Source organism: Falco rusticolus, chromosome 4 (assembly GCF_015220075.1).
Source record: "Falco rusticolus isolate bFalRus1 chromosome 4, bFalRus1.pri, whole genome shotgun sequence".
Taxonomy (NCBI): domain Eukaryota; kingdom Metazoa; phylum Chordata; class Aves; order Falconiformes; family Falconidae; genus Falco; species Falco rusticolus.
Genome location: NC_051190.1, coordinates 94,817,361 through 94,841,288, shown reverse-complemented (window position 1 = coordinate 94,841,288; position 23,928 = coordinate 94,817,361). Strand labels below are relative to the sequence as shown.

At 45.5% G+C, this 23,928-nt stretch overlaps 1 protein-coding gene across 3 annotated transcripts in view; it reads left to right on the top strand.

Moving 5' to 3' along the window:
• The first annotated feature begins 20,256 nt into the window (after positions 1 to 20,256).
• Positions 20,257 to 23,928, top strand: part of ELMO1 (engulfment and cell motility 1) — a 311,155-nt gene continuing 307,483 nt past the window's right edge. For 2 of the 3 annotated variants that reach the window (XM_037385188.1, XM_037385185.1), the window contains exons 1-2: positions 20,963 to 21,104; positions 21,592 to 21,662. The gene's annotated coding sequence lies outside the window, so the exon portion shown is untranslated. Of the gene's footprint in view, positions 20,567 to 20,962; positions 21,105 to 21,591; positions 21,663 to 23,928 lie in introns of those variants that run through there. The other variant, XM_037385186.1, reaches the window with a different exon arrangement.

Genomic DNA, 23,928 nt, shown 5'->3' with positions numbered 1-23,928 from the left:
CCTCTTCTCAGAGTGCTGTTTCACTCTGTAGAAGATTGCGTGCTAGGCAGAAGGTGGTCTTCTATTTGCTACCAATGTTTTATTGAAGATAATAGTCATTTTACAGGAGAACAGCCAATGCTACTGATGACTTTCCCCTCACTAAAAAGCCATGTCGGTTCATGGGCTATTTTGGGACAGGCTCCGCCAGCTGTACTTGGGGTCCTGTTTGAGCTCTGGAGCTCCAATCTGATTTTCAGCTGCAGTGCAAAGTTGAGCAAGCAAATCTGATCTGTTCAGGGGCCGCTTCCTTCCAGACTGAGCCCGCAGGGACTGAAGGATATCCTTCCAGTGCAGCTCCCGAGGAGCACAGTCCAGCAGAGCCGCCTGTGTCAACCATTTGCGGTAAGATAAACACATGGGCTGAGTTTCCCTTTGCTAAGGGCTGTGCGCTGTATAGGTGTCTGTGGGGCAGGCGCTTGGCTGACAGCCTGCCACTCAAACCGCAAACAGGCGAGTGCCAAAGGTCACCAAGTCGGGTATCGGAAGTGAACCAGAATAAACAGCCTCTTTATCAGGCTTTGTTTTCTAGCAGACTTGCAGAACGCTCCGGCGCTGCTCTCCAAGTGAAGCTGCCTGCCATGGGACGCCTGGGGATTTATCTGGCTGCGGCTCAGTGCACTCGCACGCTTGGTCTCCTCTCCCACATCTGCTTCCTCTTCCACCTCGCGCTTGGCACCTTTTCCTTCTGGTGGGCGAGCATGGAGGCTCTGTGAGAGCCAGTCTGCTGCTCTCTGGGTTCAGATATAGACTGTACTGACAATGCTATCCTAGATTGAATTTTCCCAGCATTTTCCTCCTGGGAAATTAACCTGCTAAGGTGTCTTGTGCTTCCATGAGCCACCGGGAAGCCCCTGCCTGGGCTGCTGTTGTACAGCACATCTCTGATTTCAGCTGGGGTTTTTTTGGCATAAGCTGGGTGTGCTGTAGTGTGGGGGCTTGCAGAGGGGAGCAGGCTCTTGTATTTGCCCCTGCTCTGCAGCCGAGGGAAGCGTGGTACTGCTCAGCCCAGCCCTGAGAGCCTGGTGACTTGCCTCGTGCTGGACCATCTGAACAGCAAAGGAAACGGGCCCTTTTCTCACTTCCCACTCACAGTAACAAAGGCTTGTTCACAAGGTTTCATGCTTTTCACCAAACTCTGTTTCTCCACAGACAACTGCCACAGACCAGTGTGTACTGATACCATCAAAGTTTTCCTTGGAAACCCTCCAAGGGATTCAGCCTGGTGGACCACACAGTTATTCATACATAGTTTGGGGACTACTGATCTGTCTGAATCCAAGTAGACTTTTCTTTATTTTGTCTGCCATTGATCTCACACTTTTCTCAGCTACCAGAATGCAGTTAGATTTTCTCATCTCTCTAGCAGCTAACTTTTATTCTTTAGGTTATGCCTGCACCCAGCCACACACATGCACCCCTTGGAGAAATACTGGCCCCATCCTCCAAAACTATTCTCACTTGTTCGCTTTGTTTTAAAATGTACTTGACAGCTGCATGTGCTTAAGCAAGAAGGGAACATTTAGAGAGGTGAGAGCCCAATAATATTTTCAAGACTCACTGCAGGTGTGGTCATCCAAACCCAGAAAGATGGGACAGAAACACTCAGTGGCTAAACACAGTCCTTCAAAAACAGACTTTAAGAATTCCTTGCTATCAAGTTGCAACAAATGTTTTCTTGGTGGTTCCTAACCTAGAACTTTCTCCCAGCTTTTCATGGGTCTTAAAATTCTGTGAGTATGGGATGGCTTGCTGGGTAAGCATCTTTGCATGCTTTCCTGCTGGGGTTATTTGAAATCTTGGTGAAGAACTAACCGTGATGTTGTGGGCCTCATAACAGGCATTTAGACTCTTCGGTGGCCCATTGTGGAGTATTATTTTGGCTGTATCCACAAGCTGCTGGTCTGTGTTTTTACCCCTTCCTGCACGTAATTTACAGGGCAACATCTGCTGAAAAACAGGAGGGAAGCTTTCCTAACCAGCCTCAGGCTGTGAACCAGGAGGCTTTGTTGTCCACAAACCCCTCTTTCTTCTGCTCAAGCTGTAATGCCAATCTCTTCATTTCTATCCATGTCTGATTTTATCCCAGTGGGTTTGCTATCAGAAGAACTCACTTGTCTTGCAGTATCTTTATATACGTTTTGGGTGTTTACTTTTGGGGATAATAAAGCACAAGGTCTGAGAAATTGTTTGGTGGGGCTGTATTTGGTTAATAGGTGCCAAAGCTGCAGGCTGGCTCCTTTGCCTGCTCACAGCGTGCCTACCAAGTGCCAAGCCAGCAGTGGCTGCTGGAGGGGACAGCCAGCGGGGACAGCATAGCGCTGGAGAGGCATGGTGAGGCACTGCCACCCTGACAGGTCTGCAGGGCAATTCCATGGGGCTATTCCTTAGGAAACTGCTAAAATTCTATTTCTGTATGTGGGAATGGGAGGACAGCCTGGAATTGGTGCTCCTTCCAAAATTTTGAGCTTGTTCCTATCAAGCTTTACTCCAGCTTGGCTTACACTACATTAGAAATAACTATATTTTCATTATGTTTAAGGCCTCATGGGCGATATGCTAAAACAAGCCTGATTGCAGTTAAGATCACAGCATAAATGACTCGGAAAAGCTGCTTGTTAGGAAAGGGTTATTCTGTGCAGCTTGTATAGCATGATGTCTTTTCAAAGAGTACGTCTGCGAGGAGGAACTCAAAAGCATTATCTTGTGGGGAATAGGTGTCCTTCAGTACTTCCCTGGATTGGAGCTTACAGAAGAACATATTTACATTTATACAGTCTGAGTAAGTAATTTTAAAAAACTTAAATATGTGTCCTGGGATGTGATAGTCACTACCACTGTTACTGTTTCTGAAAGTATTTGTTGCCAAAATGAAGCATGTCTGGCTTGCGCTGTGGGAGCTGCCATCTATCCTCTGCTACTGCCTCTTTGTGTGGCCTTGGCCAAGTTCTGTAATCACACTGGGACCTTGTCTCCAGCCCCAAAACTAATTTAATAAACATCTCCCCACTCACACTAGGTTTTCTGTGACATTTAAAGCCAGCCACTGATTCTGCCTTTCTCCTTCATGCCTTCCTCAGCAAGAAGATGCATTAATTTCAGTGAAGTTGCTCATTGTAATGAGATTTTCCCTGGATAAGGGAAGCAGTGAGGTCTGTGGTGACCAGCCAGTACTTGGAGATGTGTCAGGGAAAGACACTGTGTCATTACAAACAACTAATTGCATTATTATTAAGTTCCTTACTGTTTCTGAAAAGATCAGTATTCAGAGCCTGATGCGTTCTCACAAGAAATCAATGGGATACAGGGTTGGTATTCATTTCACTGAGAGCTCAGTAGATCTTTAACGAAGACAGTGAATGACATAACATGTTATTTAAAAAGTAGTTACTGTGACTGTATAGGAACACATGTGAAGTACAGCATGAAATTTGGGGAAAATGTATCCTTTTAAACAGTGAGGTTTTATTTCTCTTAAGCAATAAAAGCTTACAGCTGGGTTGGTTTTTTTTTTTTCTAACAGGTAATTTTAGAATGGCTTAAATACATTGGCATCTTCCCTCTGTGTGAACTGCTCTTTGTTGCCTCTTTAGGCTGCAGTGGGCATCTTTCTCGGTTATATTCTCGCCCTCTCTTGCTCCCCTTTCCCACTCTCCTTTGACTCGTAGAAATAAGCTGTTCTGCATGCCACCACAGCCTGCACAGATTTTCACATTATTTGTTAACACACAGGGATGCAGATTAACATTTTGGTTATTCATCAAAGATGATTGCCGTATTGAATAGTGATTAGTATTCCAGCTGCCCTGCAATAGGAACATCAAGTTCTCAGACAAACAGAAGGAAAGCTGCCTAATTTCACTCTAGCACTGGTAAGTGTCACTAAGTATTGCTTGCCCTTCCTACTGCAGCTGAATAGCTCTAAGTACACTCCATACCCCAGTGACAGGCAAGGTATGCTGCTGAGCTAAGGGAGTAATGCTCTGGTGATAAAAAACTCCAGGACTGTGGTAAATGATTACTAAGTTAAGGTGACCAAAAGCTGGGCTCGTGCAGGATCAGTAGCAGGTATAACAAAGGAGTTTCTCACCATAGTAAAGCACTACTTGACTTGATACTCCGATGCATTATATAGTTTTGCCATTTTCTTTTAAAGCATCTGTACATGTCAGTGCTAAGGGAAAGATGCTGGATGCAGGAATGGAATAACCTGTTATAACATCTCACATTTTCTGAAACATCAAACCCCAAGCATCTCTCTTGTGCTCCAGCTCCCCTGTGCTAGATTTTGTAATGTGACCACAAATTGACAAATAATACACATCCAGTAAGCTAGCGAGACTGGAGGAAACTGCATTAGGTGTCTTTATTGATGTGCTGCTGTTTTGCAGTTGATTCTCCCTGGGAAGAAAGTAAACAGAAACAAAATACAGTCCAGTTTTTTTCTTCCTTTTCCAGACAGCTGTATTTTTCCAGCGTTAGGGTTTCATGGATCCTTTTGAACCATCCCAAAGATCTTAACTGGCGTAATAGGAGGCTTGGACAAACTGCTGATACAGTCATTTATAACAGCACTCCTTAAGCTGGGACGCAGGCAAATAACCTTTGTTATTTGTGGACTTATTAGTGCTCAGATATAAAGGAATCCCTAAAATTGCTGCAGACCAAAAGACACAAATGATCTTTTAGACAGAACCGTGGATTATTCTTTCCCAGCCTGTCGGCTCTGTGTGGTGTGAAACCTGCTATTTCTCTGTGGATTTTTGTTTAGAGAAGAGATATCATGCTAATCCTTTCAGGATCAAATAAGCAATAGAAAACTTCATACGATTTCCTGGAGAACTGAAAATAGATTTTAGGAAGGTACATTTCTTTCTGTTCCACTCCCCAATATGATGGGTGAGTAATGCCCGTTTGCGCTTTGCTATTGCATGTGTCTGTTCATTTAAAAACTCCATGACTTAAAATTTTAATGTAAAATAAGTTAAAGGGTGGCAGAATGGAAAAGTAGATAGCCCTCTGGCTTGCTGCCCAGAGCAAACTTGTAACTCGTGTTAAGGACAAACCTCCTGCTCAGCAGCCAGAAACTTATTATTCCAACAGGTTTATTATTGTGCTGGTTCTACCAGTGAAAGATGGTATAGAAAACAAGAGGTGCCCAGGGACATTGTGTTTTGCTGGAACAAAATAAGAAAATTCTCAGAGAGGGCTTCTCACTGTGCAGTCCAGCACACTGTAATGTGCTGTGCACTCATCCAAGCATTAACAAAAGCAAAAATTCCAGTAATCGTAAATTCGCCACAGCTCCTATGAGATGTGTAATGACACCAGACTGAAATCTGCTCCTGCGTGAAGACGAAGAGATGTCCAGAAAAATGCCCCTTTCTGCCAGTGTTGCAACTCTGGATTTACATGAGAGCAAATTGCTACCAAATCCAGCCCGTTTTGTTCTTGTTTGTTAGACGCAAAAGACAACTGCATTAAGCTCTGTCTGAGCAGCAGCCCCACACCGAGCTGTTGGAAAGGGTTGCCTCAGTTCTCAGGACACGTGATTGGCACTTTGAGGTTTCTCCAGTCAGACATCAAAAACTACAAGCCACTTTTAAAAATGCAGTCTTCCAAATGCCATTACTGAATTCTTGTTGAGGTTATTAAATGAAAAGACATTTTCATTAAGATGGAAATTCTGGCCCCGCTGAAATCAGTGGCAAGATTTCTATCGCTTTAGTTGGCGCCTGGGTTCCCTCATCCATATTTTAATGGCACCACTGCTTATTCTCCAGGGGAAAAAAAGGAAACTTCAGGGGAAGATTAAATTTGCCTTTCCAAGTGATTCTCGCCCCCTCTAACTAGCGGAAAATGTGAGTGTAGATCCTGTTTGCAGGTTATGCTCTTACCTAAGGAAATAAACAGGGAAAAGAAGAACAGGATAGAAACGCCTTCCTATTGCTCAATAAGCAGTTGTGCTTCCAGAGCCAGCACAGCCAGTCATCTTAATTGAATGAATAATGTTTTTTCTAGTATTCCTGATCTATAAATTAATTACTAATTGTTTTCAGTAGCACCCATCTGTGACAAGTATGATTAGGAGATTGAGTCAATTATGAGATCACTTTGAATTTACACCAAATGCAACAAGAGTGAGGGAACAGCTGCCTCAAATGTGAGGTGAAAAGGTTTTGAAGCTACTTCATGTCCCCGAGTAACCAGACATGCAGTATGAATCTTTCTCCTATGAATCACATTGTGCTTATCAATCGGGGGTTTGTCGTTTGCTCTGCAGAATAAATGGAGCTTGCTTAGGCTCTTTTGTTCCCAGTAACCTTGCTAAAACTATATAGCCACTTCTGGCTTTTAGGTCCCCTCCTTTCAGACCCTGGTGGGTTTTTTTTCCCCTGCCTTTTCCAGAACTCTCCTCAAGGGTATTCTTTAATTTAAGGTCTCCATTCTATCTCGCACAAAGAGATGACTAAATGTAACACCTCAAAAAGAACTAGTTCTGAACTGCTCATCACCTAGGGAAAACATACTAAAAAGCTCTTGAGAACAAACTGCAGAGAGAAATTGGTAATTGTAGAGCTAATATAACTGTGCGGGTACTTTGAGGATACTGCGTTTGGGAAAACATACCGCTTTCAGAAATTCCAGAAATGAACTGCTGCAAAAATGTGATACTTTTGATTACATATTGTATGGTTCAGGTCAATAGAGCGCTCTGTAATTCTTTCATCCTGAGAAAAGACCCCAGAGGCTGTTCGGTCAATAGGCTCGGTTGGGAATAATACAGTTTCTCTGATCCTGTGGAAGTGTACTGGTGTTCTGTTTTTCTTGCAAGCATGTGTGACATCCCACATCAGACAGGTCTGTTTAAGATCCGTGATTGCAGCAGGCAGCCAAAGACCAGACCCCCAGCTGGAGAAAACCAATTGAGGCCTCTTGATTTTAATGGGTGGCGGCTGAGCCACACCACTCCAGCATCCGGCCCCCTCATCTCGGGATGCAAGCAATTACAGCAAATAATTAGGTTTCCTCACCCTCACCAGATCCATTCTGTAACCTATTTTTAGTACTCCTTCAACAGTAGGCTGTCTGCACCCTCAGAAACTAACCAGAAACCCCTTCCTCATAGTGTTCCTATCAAGCAATAGTCATTCCTATTTTCAGTCTCACCATCTGGGAAAAAAAAAATCCCCACAGTTTTATTTGTAAATGCTTTGGAAGGGGAGAAAATAGATCTTTCAACACCTTCATATTTCACAGAGAGCCTTCAGGGTTCCTCTTTTTATTGATGAAGGTCCACCTTGCAATGAGTGGAAAGCCTGTAACGAAGTACACTAATAACAGTACTTCACAAAAGAACAAAAGTCCAGTAACTGTTTGCTTAGTCTATCTCTAGGGGGAGGAAAAACCCCAACGAATTCCAAGAACAAGTGACCACCTTCTCTCTGCCAGTCACTGTGACAGCACAGCTGGCATCATGCAAGTTCACAAGTGTTCTGCAGTGCGCGGTGCATCAAACTGCGTGATGCAAAGCAGCGGGAACACTTTCTTCCCACCTCTCTTTAGATGCCTGTGTTTTTCAACATACGTTGTGAGCTCCTCATTTTGATATTGTGATTACAGAAAGCAAGAAGAGCCAGAAAGCCATTCCCTGGGAAAATATTTTTAAAGTGCTTCAGCAGCTTAGTGGTTTCCAAGCTACAGATAGTAATAGGCTTCAGTGACAGCTTAAGAGAGGAAAAAAGGACCATTTTGAATACACTGAACTCAGGGCTGGTCTTTAGAACTGTCTGCTGGTGCTGGGAAGCACAGGGATGGTCTTTTTTGGTGAATTTAAGCCTAAAAGACATGCTGGGGAGAGAGGGGCTGCAATATAAAGCTTTTTCTGTTGTTCTGCAAATGTATTTCTGGTTTCATTTGCTCCACGTGTCTGGACCCTTATTCTGCACCCTCTGTGGTGCCCCTGAGGGGACTGTTAAGTTTTCTGGAAACAAAGCACTAAATTTCTGTTTATTCCCAGTTGAGAATAATGGGGAATGAGGGGATGAAGCTGCATGTCTGTGTGTATGACAGATATGCTCCAGTATAAGTTGCTTTGCTGTTTTGGTTAGAGCAGCTGATTCCCCCTGAGCCACCATGGGCCAGATGTCACGGTGAGGCGGTGGGAGGAGATGGTGCCTGTGCTGCACAGCGTGGTGGCTCCGGAGAAGTGTGGTAACAGAAGAAGGGGCTGCCCTAGCCTGGAGAGAAAGCAGGCAGGGCACGAGGGAAGCAAGCATCTAGAGATGCTCCTGGGCACAGAGGGAAATTGATGTTGCAGGGAGCTGCATCCCCAGCAAGGCCCAGACAGCAGGGATGCAGTGACACAGTGCAGGCTTTAGGCTGGCAGGGGGATTCCCCACGTCACAGGCAGCTCAGGGTAGTTTCAACTCCTAATTCTTTATGCTGCAAATGGTAATAGCTCAAGAAGAGGTATGGGGTGGCCTGGGATCTGGCTGAGTCTGATCCAGAGTGAGTCACAGGAGTTTACCTAGGGTAGGAAAGTCCTATGTGCAAATGATGAAATGCAGGTTGCTCCACGATTGCCAGGAAGCAATGTTTGCAGCACTTGATGGTGTGAAGAAGCCCTCTAAAGGGCATTATCTAATGTTCCAGGTGGACACAGCAGCCCTGTGAGTGTGCAAGCTGGCGAGAAGAGCAAACAAGCAATGATCTTATAGAGCACCAAGTGCCAAGAAACACAGGGGCAACCTGTTTGATCTCCTGTGGAAGGACTATCTAGAGCAGTGAAAAAACAAGCAGCTGCCAGTGGGGATGGCTGGATTCCCGTATAAGAACGAATTTATACTGCGATATCCAAATGGCAGCATGGAGAGCTCATCACCACTGAGCACAAATCTGCTACTGATGTGTAGGATGAGCACAAAGATGCGTTTTTTCAGCTGTGTGAAAAGTACTCAGTTGGATTATGTGTTGTGATGCCTGCATCTTGATGTTTAATTGAAGAGTGTCAGCGTTAGAATCCATGAGCTGATGTAATGGGATGGCAGCAAGTCATGGGAAGGAAGAGCCTGGGAGAAAGACAAAGAAATAAAATTGTGTGGCTCTTCTCAAAACAACTCTTTGATGCTGAGATAGGTGACAAAAGATGAGGGGGAAGGGGGCGACAGGGCTGCTTCCTTTCTGGGATCAAATAAGCCCCTTCACTACCATTTTAAAACCACAAAGTCTTCAACGTATGTGGCTACCAAGGAAGAGAGCAAGATGTCCTGATTGCTGGTAAAAAAGCAAGATAAATGCTTCAGATAAACATGGAGAGCAAAATAGCGAGAGGAACAGTATTTAGGGATGTGCACATGAGCAAAAGGGAAAACTGCTGCTGGCACAACTGGGAATTATGCCACCAAGGCAGAGGGTCAATCTACTGCAAAAGAATGAGGTTCTTCTGTTTCGGGGGACTCCCAAAGGAGATTTAATTTCATGCATCAGGAGACTGCAATGCTCCTTTAGAAATTGTTCTTTACCCTTCTTCTGTGGCAGTACCAAAGAAAAACCCACAGCAGAAGATAAAGGGGAAAAAAAGAAGCAGAAAAGTGTTTAAATCATCTCAGTGATGAAGCAAATCTTTAAAATACTGAGAATCAGCTACAAGACAGTTAAGCCATAACTAGTGAGCACCCAATATTGTTTCACTAGGCCCGCTTCAAACAAGTTTACTTCATCCATCTCTTCCATCTGAGGAGATTTCCAGGAGTAAACAAAGGAGGAAGAGGGAGTGGCATTGAGTCAGTCACTGGAGGAGATTGTATGTATGAAAAGTAGGGTATGTCAGAGAAGTAGTGATAGAAAAGCCCAAGCAACATAGTTGGAACACGTACTGAGAAATGTACAGAGAAAACCTTTGGACTAAGTGTAGATGAACAAAGTCATTTAGTCCATCCATGTGTCTTTTGTTGTTGTTTGATTTCTGTTATACTAAAGCAAATGCAATTTAGTTACATTCTCTGTAAATTGATGAGTCTGCATCAAAGACACCAGATTCCACTTTAATATCTCTTTCTAATGGAAAAAAAAAAAAAAAAAAGAGCTGCAAGATCTGAAATATTTGACTAATGGTATAAAACACAGCATGAAGTCAGAGGGAACAGTAAGATGTAGAAGGTAAAACTAGCACCAGGACAAATAAAATAAGGGCAGAGATATGATATACAATAGCTCGAGTCCAGGTAAAATCAGAGTTATGTTTCTTTTGACAGCCAGTATTTTTTTCAAACAAATAACTGCCTGGTTTCTCACTGGGAGCAATAGGGAAGTGGGTAGGTATAGGCGAAATTTCACTCACATAAAAATTCTCAGCCTAGTGAAGCGTTTCAGACTAAGGCTCAAGCAGCCATGCCTGCAGCGTGACATGATGCTCAAGGATGGGGACTGCCATCTGAGGAACTGCCGTCTGAGGCATGGCAACCCCTGCCTGCCACTGTGGAGGCAGATGACCATTCATCAGAAAGAAACGTAGGAACTGGAAAAGCCCAGCTTCCTACAAAAGCACAGCAGGGAGACTCTGCAGCAGCACTGGGACCAACTGCCTCTCCAAACAGGTGGCCTAACGTCACAGCGTTGCTTGCTTCATGCTTCTTGCAGAAAGCTCCTCATCCTTTCTCTGCTAAACTCCTTATCAGCTCTTTAGGTCCTGTTTCTCTATGGAAAGGGAAGGAAATAACAAAGGAGTCAAAATCACACTCACCCCAGGTCAGGTGCCACCCCCCAAATGCCAGGGAGCACATCGAAGTCAACGTGTTCTCAACATGTGTGTACCCAATGTGCTTATATAAGGACAAAAAATGCGGGGAGGAAGGGAAGAAAACCAAATCAAAAATCAAATCATGTTTAGCAGGATCTAGCTTTCTGTAATTTATCCAATTTAAGAGTCTGGAAGGGGGGGAAATTTCCCAGAAAACAACACCAACGAAACCATGTTTCACGGAGGAGGGTGAGTTATCTTATCTATGAGCTTTAAAAAAAAAAAAAAAAAAAAAAAAGAGAAAAAAAGATTTAGCTCTGTTGGTAGGAAACATCTTCATCGCTTCCTTTAGAAGGTTTATCTCACTCCTTATCAATGAGTGTACTGTACTGATGTCCGTAGGAGTAATCTGGACTCTACAGTATTGTCCCTTTGAACGTGCCGTTCTGAGCAGTTCTAGTGGGCAGGCTTGGTGTGGTTAGCAAGTTCAGCCTGCAAAATCCTGCCTGTATTTGTTGCATTTTCTCCCTCTGGGTTCTTCCATAAATGGCACATGGTATATAAGCATAAGACTATGTTTCCTGAGGAATGGATTTGGATTGATAAAGCAGTTAACAAAAGCTTGGGAGCTGTCTTCTTGCTGGTTTTACACCACACCAATTTTTGCAGCAGAGGATCACAATGCTGATTTTATCATAAATCATTACTCGTTATTTCTTTTAGCAAAGCCTTTGACAGCTTGCTTTGTGTAGTGTAGTGGAATATTCCACAGGATGACAAAGCAAACATATGTTTGAGGATCTGTGCAAGATGCTAATTGCAAGAGGGCGTGAGGACAGGTGTGGGGACACGGTGTAGTACGCTGCTTTCAGTGACACGTAGACCATTCAATTCCCCATAGATCTTGCACTTCATTTACTTTTGGGAAGATATTCTGTAATACTATCACAGATGGGAAGGAGAAGAGAAAGCAGAATTGGCAGCATTTTGTGATATTTTACACTACCGCAAGACAGTGGGGAACTCTGGTTCATAAAGTCAATCAATATTAAAGTTTCTCCTCTTTGATTGCTCACAGCCAGAGCAGAGGTTTTGCCATCTTGTTCCTCCATCTGTACACCAGTTCAAAAAGAATCATCTGCACTAGTGGACAGTGAAGAGAGTAAGTGCTTCCACAAAACAGCTTTTTTAAAGAAAACCTTTAAAATTAAACCATAGCCATCTGTCATGGTAAAGCACAGATACACTTTTCACCTTCAGAGAGCTTTACAGGCATTGACTAATTAGTCCTTGGGACCTAAGAGGACCAATTTTTTTTGCCCAATTTAGACTGAGAAGTCAGCAGGGGCATCTCGTATCCTGGGGCAGGAATTTAGGCTCCCTGCAAGGCAGAGGAATTGCAATCCTTTTGTAGTAGTCAACGATTTCAAGTGGGGGTGTGTAAAGTTGAGCACTCCTACCCCTACTTAGGCACTTGTGACAAATTAAAAGCTTGATTCCTTTTTTCCTCACAACTGCTGCACACCCAGACTCTCCTATTGACTTATAAATACTAAATGTCCAATTTGAATAGGAGCTGCAGGTGCTCAGTCCTTTGAATATTAAGCCATTTAAAAGGGTGTGAATTAGACCTACACAAGTAAAGTACCCATTGATTTGTTAGCTGAACTGGAAAATATTACCTATGCTCTAAATGTTTTCAAGTTTATCTGAAAAATGTTTTATTTTTAATCAAAATGACCTTCTGCTACCACCATTTATTTTTTTAAATTTTGTGCTGAATAAAATGCTTTATATAGATTTCTGCATTTGTTTAAAGAAGAAGAATTTCAGGTAGCTTAAGTCTTGAAAGGTCATGAGCTTTGCTCTATTCTGTCATTTAGAAACGCCAAATTAAAAACTTCCACTTTTTAAAAAAAGAAGTAATTTTTTGACCTAAAGTATTCATCAAGTTTGACGAATACACGAAGAGTTTGTGTTGACCCAGAACTTCATACTTCAGCAAAGAAATCACTCTCCTGCCTCTAACTTCAGGCTTGGGAACAGAAATGACATTCACAGGGTGATGGTAGCTGCCCAAATGAAAACCTGGGATTCAAACTGTGCTGGTTCAGGCTAGGGCATCCGAGGGACCGCAGCCTCCAGCCATCTGCCTCACCCCTTTGTCAGAGGTTACCAGCTCCACAGCAGAGGCAATTTGTCATAGGGCTATGGCAGCTCGCAAGTTATTGTGAATACTGGTTTGCAGTTTATCTTTAAATGCCAGGCTGTGCTCTTATCACTGTCACCTGGGAAAGCAACCCACCCCAAAGCCCCACCAAAGGATGGCCCTATTTAGAGCAGGGAAGGTGGGTTGGGAGAAGGAATGCTGGAAATAGGTGAGTGGCATTTAAAAATGGTAAGCAGGAGAAATGTGATGCAGTGGCCACAGTATCTTAGCAATGAAAAATATATACAAAGGCTATAACTTCAAGGCCTTAACATAAAGAAGGAGACAGTACTTTGAGCAATTGAGTGGAAGGAGGATGGAAAAGGGAAAAACCAAAAGGAAGCATGAAAAATAGATGATGCAAGTACATAAAAGAAACACATTAAAACACAGGGGTGTGAGAATGGTGAATCTCCTCCATTGGGTTATAATAGGACAGGATGTTACAAGACCTTTGCTTCAGCTTTTCAAAGTTCCCATAAACGAATACATAGTCCAGCAATGATGTGAATAAAACAGAGTATTAAAGGCTTTTCAATTTCTCTGAAGAGCTATGTGCGTTGAAATATGTCATTTTGAAAGCTGCAGCCCAAGCTTTGTTTATGTTTGTTCTAAATGGACATTATCTAGGATACCGTACTACCTAAGGAATGCGTATTCAAAGGTTAGGATGTTTTGAACGGTTCTTTATAACCAGCTCTGAAATCTCATGATTTTTTTTGGCATAGTCATTTTCAGCCATAAGCATTATACTCCTTGAGAAATATGCAAAATCAAGTGTGACAGCAGGGCAAAATATTTTGTAGGCAAAGTGACTTTCCGTAATAATGGAATAATAAATGCAGAATGGGGAAAGGCCAAGTGCAAACACTGAAATGCATTCACTTGCCACTTTGCAGCTGCAGGAGTGCCACTTGCTCACGTGGACTCATTCAGTTGAGCACCTGAAGTTAATTACCTCATTAGGAAAGAGGGCATCCAGCGTACCTCCAAGCAGGGAGCTCGTACTCTTTATTGCTACTTTGCTGCCAGCAGTTACTGTTGGTCTATTAATGTTATGAAAGGATTAAAATGGATGATAGACAGAACAGTCTGTTATTTCCAGCAAGAAAGTCACAAATCTGTCAAAAGACTCATGGGTAAGTCCCGGGGAGGGTTTGCCAGTGTAGCAGTGTTTGTTGTGCTGCAATTTGGGACAGGAGGACTTGACCTTGACTGGTAGTGAATCGTGCCGGGCTATTGCTGGAGAGAGACTTTGTGCTGCTTCTATGGCTCCGTCTGTACCTGCTTGTTATCCCTGCGTGTTAAATTCTGTCTTTTGGAGAAAGGATGGCATTTACCACAAATTTGGGCAGTGTTTGGTTTCTTGCTAGTTGAAGTCTCTGTAGTCTGTTGCAATATAAATAACACCACTGCTGCCCAGAAAGGATGGAACTGGTCTTTAATGTGAGAGGTCTGTAGTAGTACCGTGACATGGCTTAGCATCCTTCAAACCTCAACTGTACACACAACACAGCTGCTAAATCAATACAAATAGGCCGCTTTCATCAAATATTAATCTGTATAGAGCACAAGGTGACTAGAAAATGTGTGAATGTTAAATAAGTTTTGCAGACTACTGGAGGAGTGAGCAGCTCCAAAGTTTGGGGGCTTTTCTTGTTTAAGTTTTCTATGGGTTGTGCACTGGCCAGTAATGCTATTACCTACAAATCAAACACGATAGCAGGCTGGGTAAAGAAGTAGAAACCTTAATCAAAATGCAGTAAGTTTCTTCACAAGGCTAGGATTATTAATAAGAACTGTGCTGCAGTTGTATCAGGAGACCTCAAATTAAATTGAAGCTGAAATACATTGGTTATCTACAAATACACAGAAAAAAAAATAAAAATCTGCCTTTGAGAACTTGCAGCCTAAACTCACAAGGTTGAAAAACAAACAAGTAAAGAAAAAAACACCTCCAACAACAGAACAAAAGGAAAGAAAAGAAAGAGAGAGGGTAGGAAATTAATTCCCAAAGCTGAAGCAGTTCACCCACAGTTGAATGGCAGATTAAGGGCTCACAGTTGAGTCAAAACTCAGGATTCCCAATTCCCTGAATGCCTGGCTCTATCCTTTCAAGAGAAGGGGAAAAAACAAAGGCTAAAAGGAGTGGAAAAGATATTGATCCTTAAATGTGGTTGAGACAAGTAGGAGGTCTTATCATAAAATGTTAATCTGATGGCAGATAGAAGGAACGTCACTGTGTGGTGGAGAAGAAAACACGGCATGCAGCAAACAGCTCTGTTATGTCTTGGAAACATGATTAAAATTCCTCTGGTGTCTTCACCAAGGACTCCTTTTAGTGTCTCTTCTTTCAGCCAGGCATCTGAACTTGGAGAAACTGCAGAGAAACGAAGTTCTCTTGTCATCTCTGCTAAACTTCACAGCCGTCACTTAAATGGCTGGTGTTCCACCGAGCGAGGGGCACAAATCCTGCCTGCAGCCAGCCGGGGGCGGGGGGGGGGGGGAGCCTGCCCCTCATCATGCTGGTGTGGGCCATCTTCTCTCCTCACAATGCACATTTGGATGTCTTGGTCTGTAACCTAAGATGATTGATAATCAACTTCCCACTCCCTAGGTCAAGCACCAACCACTTTTCTTCGTTATTTGGGGGTGATCCAATGCTGCTTCTACCAAAAGAGCAATTTCTGCTCATTTCCGTGAGGAGTGAATCAAGCCCTGGGAACAGAGGGTGAGAACCACCCTTGCTGGGCTATTCCTTCTGTTGGTGACAGTGCTGGGGTAAGCCTTCCTTTCTGGTAAATTATCCTGCCACAGATTCGAGAGTGAACACGGTGAGAACGGCCCAGGTTCTGTGTTATTTAAATAGACGTGCAGAACTTCTTATCAAAATCAGTGAGAGGTATTAAGGTTTACATGAAAGCTGGGAAACAGCACTGGATTCACTACATCAGGGGTCCTCAGACTTTTTAACCAGGGGGCCGGCGCGTGGATGAAGTGGCAGGCAGCCATCTGCGGCTGCTTGGTTTCCCCCCCCAACCCCCAGCGGGGGGGTCTGTAAATACCGGGGCCGGATTGAGGACCCTGGGGGGCCATATCCAGTCCGCAGGCCGTAGTTTGAGGACCCCTGCACTACATATTGCAGGTCATAAGACTCCCTTGAACTCCTCCTGCTTGAAGTTATAAAAGTAAGGTTTAGCTTGCACCAATGTCTCAGCAAAATGCCTGGTTTGATTTAAACTTTTCTGGTCAGGACCAACTTATAACAATCACTGGGAAGCTCCAGTGATTGCTTTTGCTGCAACAGGAGAGATGCTCCTCTGAAGTTCAGAGCTTGCTGAACTTCAACATCAAACTGTTTGTTGGGTTTTTTTTAAAAAAAAAGACAAACAATAACACACAAACCTTTACCAGCTCTTCCCAAGTTTTTCTCCTCCAAACAGCAGCAGACTGTGATGAAATCAGTTCTAGACTTTATTGTTCATGAACTCCTGAAGAGGTCCTTCAAAGGCAAGTTAAAATATCGAAGAGCAAGTGGCAATAAAAACAGTCTGTAGAGGTGTGGTTTCCTTTGTAGAAACACAATGGGTTAATGGCATGAAAGCATAAGGAATGGAATGAGAGCCATTCCTGCTTGTTCATGCCTGGATTTCCTAAGTGGTGTGATGGTCATAAGTATTATAATTTCCAGCCTTAACTTTTAACAATTATTTTATTGTAAAATTATGTCCAGATAAGATGGAAATGAGTCCATAAACAGACCGAAACTACTTTTTGGAGTGAGGTGGTTTGTAGGTTAATTAAAACATGTCTTACGTGAGATTTATTTATATCTTCATTACACTGGCTCTTCTGCAAAGGTCATCACCTTCTGCACATATGTTATATAGAAAGGAATATACAACAGCAGATTTACAGTCTGAAGAGGTATGCTAAAACTGAGTCATAATAACCCTTACATCATACTGACCTTGTTTAATCGTCCCCCACCAAATGTTCATATATATGTATATACGGATATAAAATCCATACATATGTAAATCTCTAAAAGCAAATCGACAACTGTAATTTAGGGCCTGGAGTACGGAGATCTGCAAGCACATTGCAGCTTAGAAAAATGAGCTTGAAGTTTTTGATACATGCTGTTTTTATTGATGTCGCTGTTTGTGAATTTAGGCCAGATCTTCAGGACCTATTTAATAAATATCTAATAGACTATATACACATGCATATACTCAGTTTTTACCATTCACTCTTCAGTCTGTGGCAGAATAATTTACCAGAGAGGAAGGCCTACCGCAGCATTGTCACCAGCAGAAGGAATGGCCTGGCAAGTGTGGTTCTGAGACCTCAGTTCACCCCTCATGGAAATGAACTCATACACAAACAAAATATTTTCATTCAAACACAACAGATAGCCTTGTCAAAATAAAGAGAAATTTATCTGTGACTTCTAAAAAGGCAAAATGTGATAATACTCCTGTATTTTGTTTCTATACCACAGCTGTTATCCTGGTATGCTTTAAGGGTTATGAACCAGGCTCTGCAGGGAATAACTTATATGCAATTAAAATACTGATATTAATAAAAGCCATTCATAAAGCCTATAAGCACAGTGAAATCCAACCATCTTTGCCATTGGGTGTAACAAAGGCTATCTGGGATAATCTGTGGCTCAGGGAGGTTCTGGCCAGAAGTACTGTGACAAAACACAACCTCTTCAAAACTGTCAAGAGCTCTTTCATCTCAGGATCTAAAGTTTTCACTGTCAAAGGGGATTAATGGCTCTGATGCTTGCTACAGTTTGGGGACAGTCAAGTTGAGATTTCTACAGGCCAGGTATCAACAGGCCATTAGCACCTACTGGACTATCCTGAAACACCCTTGTTGTCAGCAGAGCCCAGCAGCAGTCCTGCCTGGAAATTCCTTTATGTATTTATTTATTAGTTTATTTTTTAAGGTTGTAGCTGAAATAGCCACACAAATTAAAATGCTTAATTCTTGGTGTTTACTGTTCCTGCGCTCCCTCTTCTGGCTTTCTAGAATTATTTAGCAAACATCTAAGGCTTTCTAGAATTATTTAGCAAACATCTTATGCCCACATCGTAAGAACTCTGGTATCGGTTGTAAAAGCATCAGTTGTGATGATAACACAGGCTTTGGTAGCAGATATCACATAAAGGGAGTACTATCGAATAAATTGGGAAATGGCCATAGCAGCCAAGGACTTCTGTACATACACATCCTGAGTAAAGGTTTCCTGGGATTTTGGAGAGCAAAAATAATCCTACTCGTTGCAATATCAACTTAGGTTGGTAGACTTAGATAGGGATAGGGATAATCAGAAGACTTCGCTGGAGTATGCCCTCCAGATTTCTAGTTTGCTCTCTCTTTTGAATAGTGCAATAGAACAGCTTAAATTTGTCCCCATAAACGAGCAGGATTTTTTTCACAAATTTTCTTCTAAATTGTGTAACAATAGCATTGTTAAATAAACATTCTCCTGCACCATTGAAAATGCATCTATTGTGGTAATATACAGCTGAAATCAATTTTAACGATTTTAATTGCTGAGCCTGAGAGAAAAACAAAAATGTGATGAACAAAAGTTTGCATTTAAAATAATGTTCATTCTTAATATTCTTCCAACCATCCTTCCTACCACCATATATATGTGTGTTTATCTTCACAAACGAAGCCAGCCCCCGTCATGTAAGCATACTGGGAAACAGGTTCTGAGCTAATAGTGGAAAATGAGGTAAACAAAACTTTCTTGCACATCTTGTTATACTTACAAGGCCCTTTTCAAAGCTGCAAACAAACGTTCCTTGGTTGCAGGGGGTTCCTGCCACGGAATTTCAGTTTCAGAATACAGGACCATAAGGAGCCCTGGCCTGGCTGTCCTGGTTCTGGTGGGGGAGAATCTCATGGCCACCCATGCCACGCACCAGCCTGCGAGGTGCTTTAGGAAGGGTGAGCAGGCAGGCAACCTCTGCTTGCGAGAAAAGGGGTTCCCTGCTTTTGGGGTACAGTCTTAGCCCCTGTCATTTAGCAGAGCCTGTGCTCTAGCCCTATAAATACAGTAACGCGTGGCTCAGGTGAGTCATGTCATTCATTGCCTCACACTGGAGCTTTTGCTCTGACCTAGCGTGAAGTGGTTGCTCAGATCCAGCATCTCACTGACACGGTGTGTTACTGCCTAAGGGGAGAACCAAGTCCCGCTTCCTCTTCTGGAAAGCCCCCGGCAGTTCTGCTGGGTGTAAAAATCATTGTGAGCGTCTGTGGGACCGTCAGGGCAATGAGCCTGGTAAATGTCAGCTGATGCATAACAGCGCTATTATGGCCTGAAGAGCTGGGTGTCGCAGGAAAGTGGTTTTATAGGAAATCACTGGGAATTATTAACCTGCATAAAGATACTCTCACACATAATTATCTGTGAGATTAGAGCCGGTAGTTTTGCAGGTTTCAGTCTTCACATATCATGGGATAGTTCGCGAAGAATACATTTTGTTACACCAGACGATAAAAGTTGCTGTACCACAGCAAGGCTTCATGGCTGCACGGTCGGTGCTTATCAAAGTAAAAGTGAAACATACAAGACTGAAAAAACCCCAACAAACAAAAAAGACCTCCCTGCCTGCAGCGTTACAAGACATAAGGTGATGGCTTGTAGCATCACATATCGCGGGTAGTCCATACAGTGGCTGTGAGTTAAGGCATTTAAAGCAGAAAAAAAAGAAGAAAAAAGAAAGGAAAAAAAAAAAAAAAGAAAAATTAGAATAGCTTAGTGACCACTTTTCTTTCGGGGAGACTGAGAACAAAAAGCAGAGACCTGGTATTTTACTCTTCCAGCGAGCGAGAGCCACGAGTCAGGCACTCATCCCACGCCGGCCTCGGCGGGCCCTGAGGATGCTGGAAACGCCGGCGGAGATCGGGGAGCTGGGAGCAGGGACCAGGGATCGCAGAGCCGGGAGCGGGGAGCCGGTGCCGAGCGCAGGCGGTGCCGCCCCCTCCCGGCCGGGACCGACCCGACCCGGGGCGCGAGGCGGAGCGTCCCGGGCCCGGCTGCGCTCCCTCGGCGGCTGGCCGGCTTCGGAGTGGAAATCCACGTACGCCGCAGCGCGCCGGCTGGGAGGCTGCCCGGCGGCGGCTCTCCGGGAAGACCCGCAGCGCCAAGGGATAAGCAGTCATTGCGGAGGGACGGAGGCAGCCCCGGAGCCCGCACCGGGCGCTGCAGGAGGAGGGGGCAGAGGGGGCCGAGCCGCTGCCGGGCGGCGCGGGGGCAAGGCAGCGGCGGGCGGGTCTCGTCCCCGCCCGCAGGTGCTCCGAGCGGCGGGACCCCCTCGGCGGCGGCCGGCCGGGGCTGCACGGCGCGGCCCGGCCAGCAGGAGGAAGGAAGAGGAAGTGACCGGCGGCGGGGAGCGCCGAGCGCCCGTGCGAGCCCCGGGATGGGATAGCGCGGGGCAGCGCGGCGCACCGAGGCGTCGGCGGCGCGGAGCCCGGCTCCCGCGGCGGGGGGCGGCCGAGCGGCCCCGCTCTGCGCCGCGGGGTGCGGGCGACGTTGCCCGCCCTGGGAGGTAGGCGAGCCCCGGGGCGGCGGGGGGAAGCGGCGGGGGCCGGGGCGGGCTGCGGCGCTGAAGGGGAGCGCGGGGAGAGGCGTTGGGCGAGCGGGCCGAGACGGGGCGGCCGGGCGAGCCCCGCACCTGCCCGCGGCGCAGCCGGTCCCCCACCGGGGGAGGTGCCGGGCGGGGGGCGGCCGGAGGCAGCGGCCGCCGTTGCCGTGAGGAAGAGGAAGCGCAGCCTCGTGCTTGTCAGTGCGGCGGGGCCCCGGCCGGCGGGGGGGGGAGACCCGGCCCGCCTCGCACAGCGGCTCCTCCCGCCGCCCTGCCCTCCCCTCCCCGCCGGCCAGCGGCCGCTGCTGCCACAGCCGCCGGCTCGGCTCCGCCGGCGCCTCCTCCTCCGCCGGCGCCTCCTTCCCGCTCCGCGCCCCCCCGCCCCCTCCCGCGGCCCGGGCGGCCCTGCGCGCCCCCAGCTGCGCCCGCTGGTCGGAGGCCGCTGGCGAGGGGAGGCGGGCGGGCGGGCGGGCGGGAGCCGCGCACCTCCGGGCGCCGGGGGGTGAGTGGTGGCGGGCCCTCGCCTCACCCGGCGGGACCGGGGGCGGGCGGCCGGGGCGGGGGGCGGCGTGCGGGGGGCAGCGGCCGCGGCAGGACCTGCGCCGGGTTAACGCGGGGGGTCAGGACCGCCGCAAGTGTGCGCGCAGCCGCCGCGCGGCGGGGGAACCGCAACTTCCAAGCAAGTGCATCCCCGCGGGCCGCCGGTACCCGGCCGCCGCACCCCGGGCACGGCTGCCCCGCGGCCCCTCGGGGGGCTGGGCGGGCCGGGGTACGCGGGGCGCGGTCGCTCGGCCGCCGCTCGCAGCGGTGATGGGACCGCTGGTCAGTTTCTAGGGAGCGGCTGTTCCGCAAGGCGGGTGGCGGCGGTGCGAAGCCGCGCTGCGCAGCCTTGCAGAGCCAGTGCGTAGCGGGTCCGGAAAGTTATGGGTTTAGAAGTTGCTTGGCTCGAAGCCTTCGCGAAGTTTATTTTGAATATCTTTTCCTTGCAGAACTAACACAACTGTCCAGCTCTCCCCCGAGAATGGTATAAAGTAAATATAGGAGTTCCTGAAAAATAACAGTGAGTACATTTCGAATCAGCAACGTTTTGTAATGAATTTTATAAGAATATCTCTTAACCTGCCAAGGCTCAAAATGTGCAACAAACGCGTTGCGAGTGCCAATGATAATAATGATGCAGGAAATGTACCGTGTGTTAATTGCTTTAGTGTAAACATGGTTGCCTGTGAGCTGTGTTTCACCATACAGCGGTTACGGTGCGGTTTCAGCAAGGGATGCTTCCAAGTGTGTTGTTCATAAGGAGATGGGTTTGCTTTTGCTTTTGTCCCTCAGCTGCCTGACTGCCCCAGGTTAAAATACTTATCTTTTGGGAAGAGGGGGAAACTAAGTAAGGACTGTGCAGAGTCCTGTACCTGTGACCAAGGGCATCCTTTCCTCATCTTCCCCTTAGCTCTTTCTCCTCCTTTCCCCCAGATGTGTGCACACACACACATGCCGTCTCATCCTCAGTTATATAATCTTTTAGGCATTTATGGATCATTCATTGTTCTCTTTAGTCCCGTTCTTCCCCTGTCGTTCCTGCTTGATTGACTTACATAGAATATTACACAGTAAAGAAACATATAAATGCATTTTCATCAAGTTGTGCCAGTTTGAGCTGCAAGCTTGCTTTCCTTCTTTGAAGATTTTCTTTTCCTGATTTCTGCCCTGTCCCCCCCTACTCCCCCCCCCCGCCCCCTTTTTTTTTGAGCTGTATAAGTATGTGGTAAGGATCCAATCTGATGACCGGTAACTAGATAAGGAGGAGGAAGGACAGTGGTGACAGTTTACTGGTAAAATCCCTCTTGTGTGTTAATGGATGTTTTCCTAACAATGCACGTGCCATAAAGCTGTTAAAAGTACTGCAGCAACTCTCAAAAACTCACTGGTCAGAGAAAATGAAGATTAGTATGGCTAAAACATCAACATGACATGAAAGGGAAATTATTGAAAGATGCTGTCAGTGCAGTCTGTGGATCTGAGTGCATGATTTGACCAGTCTAGAGGTGTACCTGATTCCCAGTTTGTTCACTCAGGGAGAGTGCGGGGGTAGTTAACTTTCTTTTGTCTCTTTTTGTCATCTGTTTGAAATTCACTGTGCAGTGTAACACACTTGTCTTCCCTGTAGCTTGAAACTTTGCTATGTGTGTCATTGAGAATTTTTTTAAATGAAGAATGGGGAAGGGGGGGGGGGGGAAAGAGGACTGATTTCTACACTTAACATTTTGATATTTTTCCTTATATTTTCCATATGCCAGGAAAAACTTAATAGTTGTACAATTCAGATGGATTTTGATGAAGGGATAGGAAAAATTCCTACCTATTTATTCTGTAAGTTGTCTTATGTGGTCACTGAAGGTACCTGCAGTTCAGTATTCGTTATTATATAACCTGACTATGTGTGTTCTTAAAAGCAAGCACTTCTGTTTCCTCACTGTTTGGGTGCAATGTATTGTATTCACGGTCCTAAGAAGTGATTTTTTTTTTTTTTTTATGCCCCTTCAGGCTAGTATTCAGAAAAAAAACTTAGGCTGCATAAAGGTGTAACTGTTGCTGAAACGCAGCTGTGTGCATGGCACTTCCTGACAGCGATGCTGTCCTGCAGCGAATTGCGGATCAAGAGTAATGTGGTGCTCCACCCTTCCTTCCGCTCTTTGTTTTTGCTACCTAGTAGAAGTCTCTTTTTGATTTTAAGGTTTGGGCTCCTAGATGCACTTTCTCACAGTGTTTAGCCTACAAAGTGGTACTGGGACTATGATCTTGTGTATTCCATGTTGATACATAGGGAGCAGAGGTCTCATGTTTGCACATAAGGCGTGTGGCTTTCTTCTTGTGATACTCTGGGTGGGTTCAGTATGTGATGGAGTGAGAAACTGATGTCTATAGATTTATCTGTAACTAGGAAAAGGTTTCCATAGATCTCTGCCAGTGCACCTGCACACTAATGTGCAGTGTCCTCCTGGTCTAATGACAGCAGCCTTTTTTGATATGTTGCCAACCACAACATTCCCAATTCTGTGATTCTCAGATAGGAATTTGCTTGGGGCTTAGGTGTGGCCATCAAGTACAATTGTTTTCAGTTGTGACTCTGCTATCCCTTGATTTTCAGTTTCCTTGAAGTAAATGATCTCTCCAGTTTAGAAGCTGTCTTCGTCGTGCTGTGGTGTGAATGTGCAGTATGTTGTATTAAAAAAAAAAAAAAGTTTGTAGAAGGTGATGGGATTTTGGCAGCCCTGGGGGCTAGAAAACATCATACACCTTGGGAGCAAGGAAAAGTGCTCTTGCCT